Consider the following 9,896-nt stretch of genomic DNA (forward strand, 5'->3'; position numbering starts at 1 on the left):
ACAAAATAATAACAGAATCCAGACTTAGAAATATTTCGGCTCCTCTAAAACAGCACTATTTCTAGCAACTTGGGAGCAAGCAAACAACACCTAAACATGCATTTCTATTGCTACCAAAAAATACCAGAGGCTATACAAAACATCCAAGATCAATTCACTAGTTGACAACTAATTCAAACGAGGCACGAAATAAATCCTACGAATTAAACAAAAGGGCATCACGGCAAAATATCTCACGAACTAACTTACTCAAAAGCTAAAATTAATTGCATAGAAAAATCGATGGGATTTTTCTACCCCGGAAACATATAAAACATGTGGGGTTTGCAACACAAAATAAAGCCACACAATAATGCAGGAGAAATAAACCTAGACACGAGAAATAAACTAACGGCAAATCCCTACACGAAAAATATCAAAGACCGCTCTAAAATACGCGGATAAATAGTCCCTAAAACAAGGACATTTATTTCACGACATCCGGGCTATCCGAGCACGCGCGAAAAATAAATACCGGACACTGACAAATTAGGACAGCAAGTTAATCTATGCATACGGCACGCCAAACGACGTCGAATAAATATGCAAGTTCCAAAATCATATTCTACGCGCGAAACTACCACAAAAACATATAATATACGTCTCGATCCGATCTACGGTTTAAAAGTTACGGGGGTTTAAATAATTAGCTAAAACCTGAAATTAACTAAACCGAAAAGAAAAATAAAACTTAATATCTAACGGGCCGAATCTGGTGGCGCAAGAAACAATTAGACGCACATGGCGGGATAGAGATAGGGAGTGGGCTCACCAGCGTGGCCGCTTGGGCCGACGGGACTGGCGAGTTGGGCCGGCCGCGGGGCCCACTGGCGGCGCTGGAGGTTGGAGCGGACCTGGGGAGGCGCTGGGCCGAGGAGACCGGCTACGGTGGCCACCTGGGCCGGGAGGCGAGGCGGTGGGCCGTCCCAGCTGGGCCAGCTCGGGGCCCACGCGGGAGGAGGCGCTCCCGTCGCTCTGCTCCCGAGTGCGTAAGGGCGGCGGCAGCAACCTCCCGTGGCGGGACCGGCGGAGCACGGCGAGGGACCGCGGCGTCCGGCGACCACGAGCGGGTCTGAGGGGCGGCGGGACCCCCTTTTGCGACGACGGCAGCACTCCACGCGGGCGCCGACAGGATCTGGAGCGGAGGCCAGCGAGGAGCTCAGATCCCGGCGATCTTGGTGGGGAACGGACCGGCAGGAGCTGCTGCTCGGGCACCGGCACGGGGAACCGAGGGGCGGCAAGATGGCGGCCATGGCCGACGAGAAGAGGACGGCGGCCAGGGGCGATGGCACATGGCGAGCACCGACGGGAGACGCGGCGCACGAGCAGGGAGAGCTCGACAGGGAGCTCTCGGGCGAGGCGGCGGCGGCGGTTGGGCCTGCTCGGGCCCGATCTGGGCTCGGCGGGCCCGTGGCGGCTGGGGGAGGAGAGAGAGGCTAGGGTTAGGGTTAGGGCGCGGATCCCGAGGAGGATTAGGGGGGGCGCCCAAAATAGGCAGGGAGGGGTGCTTAAATAGGAAAAAGGGGCTAGGGTGCAGGGTATGTGGGGGTTTTTTGACTCTCCGGTCGCGTTCGTGCGGTCCGATCGGAGAAGCAGGTTAGGGTTAGGTGTGTAGAGTGGTGTTGGCTAAGATGAGAGGGAAGTGGTGCGGCGTGGCATCGACTTTTAAAACACCGACAGACGTCCGACTGTAGACCGAATACGGTGCCGCTACGGTCGACCGTTCGGGTGCCAGACGGTCTCCGATCGCGACGAAATTCGACAGGCGGCCTAGCTAAAACTAAACACGACCGCACGTCAAATCTCAACCCGATCAGAGAAAGTTTTAAACGCGCTTTAAAAACAGGGTTTTGACGGTGCCGCGGGCGCGTGCGTGTGCGGTCGGACTCAGAACGGACGACGACGAAAACCGGCAACTACTAACGAATGCAAGTTTTGAAAACGGGCGGCAACGGAGATGCCGATGCAATGCAGATGATGCGCATGATGCGATGATGATGCGACAAATAAAATAAATCACATGATGAAAACGGAAAGAGAGGGGAATCTTCTTGAACGTCGGCACCGGGCTGTCACAACTCTCCTACACTACAAGAGGATCTCGCCCCGAGATCCAAGAATGAAAGGGGGAGAGGATGAGAAAGAACAAGAGGTAAAAACTTAGTTGCTCCATTGACAAACGAGTGAAACAATGATCCTTGAAGGTTGCAAGGCGGTGAGGAACGAAATGAGAAAGAAGCAAGAATTCACGGAAAATTTCGGTAGGAAAATGGGACAAAAAATTCGATAAGATGGAAGAAATAGACAATAAACACAACAAACAAGTAAATAGAATAAGGGAACACCATGAACTTGATAGAACAACAAGATTGACCCAAAAGAGCAACAACACAAAGCCTCCGGAACAATAGAATAGGAACTAGCTCAAGCGGAAGAAGAGAATGAAGAAAAGAATGACAAACTACCATCACATTAGAATAGAAGAGCCTCCGGTCATAGAATTGACGTAGTGGTTAGAAAACCAACAACGAAAAGAACAAGATAGTAGTGGGCTTATGAAAATCATCTCAACAAATATGAGGTGACAAACAACCACTAAAAGAAACAAGGATAGATTGGGAGAAACAAGATATGAACAATCTCTTACACCAAGAGGATACATTGAGAACTAGGATACTGACAAGCACCATGATAGCAACAACCCATAGGAAAAGCTTTAGGTGAAATCCAAACCAAGATAGCTCAATGAAGAAATCATGGGTTGAAATATCTCATGATCATAGAATTGATGGGTTTATTTATCTCATCCTTGAAAGGAAAACTCTCTGAGGCTCCTACACTCACAAGAAAGCTATAATACCACCTCAAGGATAAAGGAAGAACAATTGCACCGAAAATGGAAGAGAAAGAATACTTGAGGTATTCCAACAGGAATCTTGAAGAACACATGATAATGAATCACATCCTTGATGAACCACGAAGAAGGACCACCGTATACAAATGAATGATGCAAACATATGAAGTTAGAAAAGAATAAGATTGAAGCCTTGTGAAGAGTTCGATGAAGCTTCACAATGAGACACTTCAGAAAACTTGGAAGTCCGAAAAAAAAAAGATAATAACACATGAGAAAAAGGAATTGATATCATGAGCCACTCCGGAAGAAGAATTGAAATCTCTTGGAAGAAGGAAAAACAAGAATAAGAATTATGTTATGCTAGTCCTTCATCAAGTTTAATTGATGACTAGCAAGGATTTAGCATACAACTTATTCCTCTTGAAAGAATCTTGAAGAGACAGAGAGATAAGCACCACTTGAGGCCTAATTGAAGGAAGCACCGGTAAGAATTCACAATTGAATGGAAACACCATGAATCAATGGAGATGCAAGAGAATGAAGAGATCATGAGCCACCTGAGAGAAACTTGAACAAGGCACCGGATCTCGAGAGACGAACGAAGAGACAACAATTGAGAAGAATTGAGGACGAAGGCTGAAAGCTGAGAACGAAGAATCTTCTGGATGATGGCCTTCGGAGGATCGAGAATGAAAACAACTCAGAAATGCACCGGATAGCATGAAAAGGGATTACACATGATTGGAACAAATAAGTTGATGGCACCAAGCTGAAATGACGAATCACCAAGAGAATGAACCAAGATTCGAGAGAAACACTCCTACAGATTTGCAAACTGAGAATGATGACGAGAAACAACACCAAGAATACTGAGACACTCCGGAATAAGAACAAGGAAAAATTTAGCCAATGACGACAAATAAATTTGAAGCGATCTTGAGGAAGGAATATGACTGATGAAATTCGTACTTACGTCATAGTTAAAAGAATTAATGATCTCCGGGAAAAGATTAAAAGAGCCAGGAAAGATCCTAGGAAAGAACCTGTGGGTTATGGGCCCACTCAAAGAAAATCACCGTTGAAACAATAGCTAGAACGAGAGATATTGCACCGGAATAAGAAAACTAGTTGAGGTTGAGAACCTTGAAATAATGAAAGACCTGAAACAAGAAACTCTGAGGTATCTTCAACGCTCTGGATGGAATAGCGATATAACTGAATAAACAAGATAGGCTGAAACGAATCTCCAACATAGGAAAGAATTACAGGGATGAATGGATATGATGACACGGACAACTAAATTGAATTCACCGGAAAAATGACAAGAATGAATAAAGATGAACATGAAGCTCCTGAGAATCTTCACGATGAATCACCGGCTACGAAAGGAAAATGAGATAGCGGAATCACAATGAAATGAATGTGCTTGGATGAAATCCAATCACCGAAGAAAAAAGGGCGGGGAAAAACAAAGACTACTTGAGACAGAAGAGACGAACTCCGGATGAAAAGAGAACGATCTTGCAAAAAAATTGGAGAGGATTGAATCCACTTGGAGAGAAACACACCGGTTGAATGGAATTGACATGACGACTCCGGTTGACAAGAATTAACAAGAGAACTGATTAAGCAAAAGGATTTGCATTCTCATATAAAAAATATGAGAACACAGATTAGGAAAGATCTGAAATCACCACTTGACATCGAAGCAACATGAATTACCATAATCAACAAAACAAAGGGATGAGGCTTAAGAAACAAGCCAGAACAAACTCATGAGAAAGATTTCCGTTCGATATTTTCGTGGACAGGATCGCACGGGCATGACTTACAGTAGCCATCAAGTGCAAGGTAGTGCACCCGACATACGAAGCGTCCCCGAGTCGTAGCAAGCTACAAGGACTCTTTAAGACACAACGTGTACTGCTGTAAGTCGACCGTGAACAAACGAACCCACTAGATGTCAAACCCCAACCTAACATCATGCATTTGTTGGAAGGTTGTCCTATAAGCAACTACTTGAATTCCCACCTATGAATTCCCGAAATATCCGGTCATGCAATCTGGTACACGGATACAAGGAGTAATATCACACAACTCCTATACTAACCCGTCACCTGTATCACATCCGTCAACACACGACCAGAATCTCGGACTTTCATCTACAACAGACCCTCGTGATCACAACGATACAAAGTATGGCAGTACCCCCGAACAATCTGCACCAGTACTGGGGACATCGGGGTTATCTCGCCACTACTAGTATTGAAGCAATGACGAACATCCTTCGTTTTGAGATACTAAGAAATCTGAATGACAACGATGTGCTCGAGAATCCCCTGGAGCTCAACTCCCCGGAAGAAGATCAAGTCAGACAGGAGGCACCAAAACAGAACTCCGTCACATCGGCATGTATAGATTCCAAGAATATCCGCGTGATCCTAAATTTTTTTTTGAGTGAGAAGAGGAGTAGAGTAAATTATTACGTCAAGATTCCTCACCACAACATAGAAGAGGAGAAAAAAGAATCCTACTCTCCGATATATAACTAGACTCAAATAGTTTTTCACTAGACTCGACTCGGCCAAGTTCGATCAATCAAGGGGGCTCCTAGGTCGGTCCTTGCTCTGATACCAACTTGTCACGCCCAAGATGCGACCCTATCCTCAATTTGGCACGAGGGCCTCGTCAGGGATAGAAGCGCATCTCGTCGTATCGCAAGAATGGATATCGTTACAAGTACATGTACTGAAAAGAAGAGATATATAGAATTGGCTTACACTCGCCACAAGCTACATCAGAGTCACCTCAGTACTCTACATATTCATCATGAGTAAGAGCAGGATCCGACTACGGACGAAAATAAACGACAAAAGAAGAACGACGTCCATCCTTGCTATCCCAGGCTGCGGGCCTGGAACCCATCCTAGATCGATGAAGAAGAAGAAGAGGCAACTCCAAATGAACAATCAACGCGCTCGCGTCAAGTAACCTTTACCTGTACCTGCAACTGGTGTTGTAGTAATCCATGAGCCATAGGGGACCCAGCAATCTCATTTCCAAAGGTATCAAGACTAGCAAAGCTTAATGGGTGAGGTAAGGTTAAGTGGTGCGGCTGCAGCAGTGACTAAGCATGTATATGGTGGATAACTTACGAGTACCAGAAATAAGAGGGGAAAGATCTACGCATAGCGGACGTGAACTACAGATGATCGAATGAATGATCCTGACACCTACCTACGTCAGACATAACCCCACCGTGTCCTCGATCGGAGAAGGAACTCACGAAAGAGACAGTCACGGTTACGCACACAGTTGGCATATTTTAATTAAGTTAACTTCAAGTTATCTAGAACCAGTGTTAAACAAAGTTTCCATGTTGCCACATAACCGCGCGCACGACTTTCCGAAAGATTTAACCCTGCAGGGGTGCTCCAACTAGTCCATCACAAATTACCACAAGCCGCATAGAAATCCTCAATCACGAAGCCCGCGATCTCGTCGGATTCCCTAGTGGAAAACCTCAACTCTGAGATTACCCAAAGCATCACCAGAATCCCGATGCACAAGATATCTCGTCAAAGGTAAAACTAATCCAGCAAGGCCGCCCGACGTGTCGACGATCCCGATAGGAGCCGCGTATCTCGTTCTCAGGACACGACGGGTGAGCTATGGTTACCACGCCAAACGCCGAGTTGCCCCGGGTAGCGTTAATAAGCTGCTCTGTTTTGGACCAACACTCATGAGGAGCACTGGCCCGGGGGTTGATTAAATTATCCTCGGGGTCCGGAAAGTCCCTATGCAATTTTATTAGGTGATTAGGCAAATGTAGTACCAATGTTGGGCCTTGCCAGACCAGCTTTAATCTAAAACGAATTATCAAGGGGGTCCCCATAACAACCCCGATCGTGTTAGGAGCGCTCATTTATGGAACATAACACCGGTAGCCGGTAACTAAAGGGGGCAAAGGTGGAACAAAACACCAAGCTAGAAAGGCCAAGCCTTCCACCTTTTACCAGGTATATAGGTGCATTAAATTAGAGCATTAAGTATGGTGATATAACAAGGAACCCATGCTTACACATGGAAGAAACTGCACCTGCAACTAGCAACGCTAACACAGGGTTAAGCAAGCGATAACATAGCCAAACAGTGGTTTGCTAGGTCGAACAGGTTGAAGGTTAACATGGCATTGTTGAGGGGCAGATATTTAACAGGTGGTAGGCAACGAGACATAGTCGATAGAAACGGTGATACTAGCATGGCAATGATAGTAATGGTATCTGGGGAAATGATCATCTTGCATGAGATCCCGCTTGGAAGAAGAATGCCTCCGTGAAGCAGACGAACCGACGTAGTCGAACGGGTCCTCACATCCGACACGCTTGCGGAACTCTATCGAGACGGGGAAACCGGAAACACAAATCAACACACGAAATTCACCACACGATGCGCAACACATATGATGCATGAGCTTCTGAATACATGCAAGTCACGGCATGACAAATCACACAATCAAACACTACACATTAAGTGAAGTTCAATATGCACGAGTTGCATATTGACGAAACTCCACGTTAATTATTTAGTTCACTCCTGGTTATCTACACGGCAATATTAATGTTGTCAAACATGCAAGAGGTGAAGCGGAAATTAAACTACCTATCTATGTATTTTAAATGAGGTCGGAAATGACATATAGCCCCTCCGAAACGACCTCACATGTTAATTTACAATTCTGACCAGATTTGAATTAACACCTTTAATCTCTCCCCAATAATAAAGCAGATACTGCTTCTGTCGTACGTCGCCGAGATAGTTTTGCAAAAAAGCCCCTAAGCTTTCAGATGTTCAACCCGCAGTCCCTGTTTAAGTGCACTCTAGAAAAAACGTTTCGTTTTTACGTAAAAATCATTGCCATTGTTAGAAATTATGCCCGCGACCCGTGGATTCCCCAAGCCACCTGCACACCTCAAACCACTGGCCGCCGCATCTCCGCCCGCTGGCCGCCCCGCCGCATCTCTGCCCGCTGGCCAGCCATGTCTCCTTCCACGACTGGATCAACATCACCCCCGTCCAATGGATTTATCCCGTTCACCGGCGTTCGCGATCGACGAGCTGCAGAATCTCACAACGCTCGAGCTCCAGGCCCGCTCCCCGGCGAGGTGCCTGCGTGGTTCATCCGCGGTCTCCTGCCGCCACTCGCCGTGGTCGAGCTCCGCTAGATCGCAGTCAATGGCACGCTCCCGCCCAATCTCGGCTCATCGGGGATTCTGACTAGGCTTCTCCTCTTCGGGAACAGCCTCTCGGTCCAGGTTCCAGAAACGTTGCTCTCCGTCAAAGGCCTTCTATCGTATAAATTTGTTATATTTACTTTATACTTTCTGGGGTCCTCTAAGTGGCGGTTGTGCTTTTGACGTTTATGAATACAGCAATGACATTCATATTTGTCAAGGCATTATTACTGAAGAGACATAAAAATTATATATGTGAAACTTTTGTTGACCTATTATTCCCACCTCAGAACAAAAGATTAGAGGAATATGATTTGTCTATGTATATGGTTCGAAGAATTGACCTGATGTAGAAGTATATGATTTTGTGTGACTAGCCGTGAGTAAATATTGTTGTTTCGACTGGCCGTGAGTAGTGCTGAGGACTTGCGGGTATTTCTTAGGTATTCTTTTTACTCAGGTTTGACCATAGAAACGAACAAGTCTTATGACCATCTGTACTGTAGTATTGATTATACTAATTTGTTGAGATTTCAGGATTTCATAATCAGGGAATGAAATAAATTCCCACTTTACAGGTATATGATTGATCAAATTATTTAGTTAGTAAGTCAATATATGTGTTAATGTTAAGCGTTTATTTCCTTATAAGTAATGGGTTCATCAAGGAACGTAGAGTTCAGATTGTTGGGCTTAGGAAAATTATCTACTAAGCTGTCTTTGATTTACTCCTCAAAAGCAATGCTTATGTTGAGACATGGCCTTCTATCAGGATGATGGAACATGCCATGGTGAAGAATCACAGTCTCTACTGGAAGTATCTCAACAGCCAGAGCTTAAATGTAGAGGTTCTGACTGGAGATCACCTGCAATCATTCTTGGTGAGCCTTCTTGTATGAAGCATATTTTTGCCCCTTTAAATCCACAATCTTCTTCCCTGAATATCATGAGACAACTGACAACCAACTCATATAATCGTGTATATGTAATATCCCTTTTTACATGGTTAGTTGCTCTATTCCTGATTCTGGTAGGATATGCAAGGCATGTTTCATAACGTTCTTTGATTTCATTGTGATCTTCCTGGGTGATATTCTCTTGTTTCTGCTGGTTCTGTCGCCAGGAAACTCAACAGGACTATCCGATACTTTTTACTTAGACAGTAAACTAATACCGTTTTAAATTAGATCAAAATCACATGCATTAGAAATATACTAATTGACTAAAACCTGCAGGACTTGAATGCTTGGAGAGCACACTATGCCACGTTAAGTGAGGAAAAACGGTTCGTTTCTGTACACAAGTCGTGATGATGATCTATGAAACCTTAGAAGCGATATTCTGAAGTAAGCCCTTGGTGCCGCAGTGGCTGGAGCTTGAACATTCTATCGCATAGACGCGGGTTTGAGTCCAAGTTCTCCCTTTTTTCATTTTTAATCTTTTTCCTTTCCTATCCTTATATTACCTATACTAATAAAAGTCGTATCACTTCTGTCCGTACGTCGTAATTTTTTTTAGCAACCCATACATCATAATTAAGTATCATTGATGATCTGGGTCTTACACGCATCTGCACCATCATGTCGATAAAACATATAATTTTTTCCGTGCTCGTTCGGCTAAATATTTATCCCACATCACTTATTTACGCCTAATCTCACCAATTTATATGCGTACCCACTCATGATTCAACAAGCGACAACAAAGATCTCACCAAAAACACGATGGCAATGGCAGTGAGTTATTTACATCTGTGCAAAAGAAAC

The 9,896-nt window shown here is 44.9% G+C and overlaps 1 long non-coding RNA gene across 1 annotated transcript; it reads left to right on the forward strand.

Annotated features, from left to right (window-relative positions):
* The first annotated feature begins 7,914 nt into the window (after positions 1 to 7,914).
* On the forward strand, positions 7,915 to 9,630 carry LOC123420600. The gene is made up of 3 exons (XR_006619148.1): positions 7,915 to 8,708; positions 8,903 to 9,011; positions 9,366 to 9,630. It is a non-coding gene; the product is annotated as an uncharacterized LOC123420600 (long non-coding RNA).
* Positions 9,631 to 9,896: the final 266 nt, after the last annotated feature.

This window comes from Hordeum vulgare, chromosome 1H (assembly GCF_904849725.1).
Source record: "Hordeum vulgare subsp. vulgare chromosome 1H, MorexV3_pseudomolecules_assembly, whole genome shotgun sequence".
Classification (NCBI taxonomy): domain Eukaryota; kingdom Viridiplantae; phylum Streptophyta; class Magnoliopsida; order Poales; family Poaceae; genus Hordeum; species Hordeum vulgare.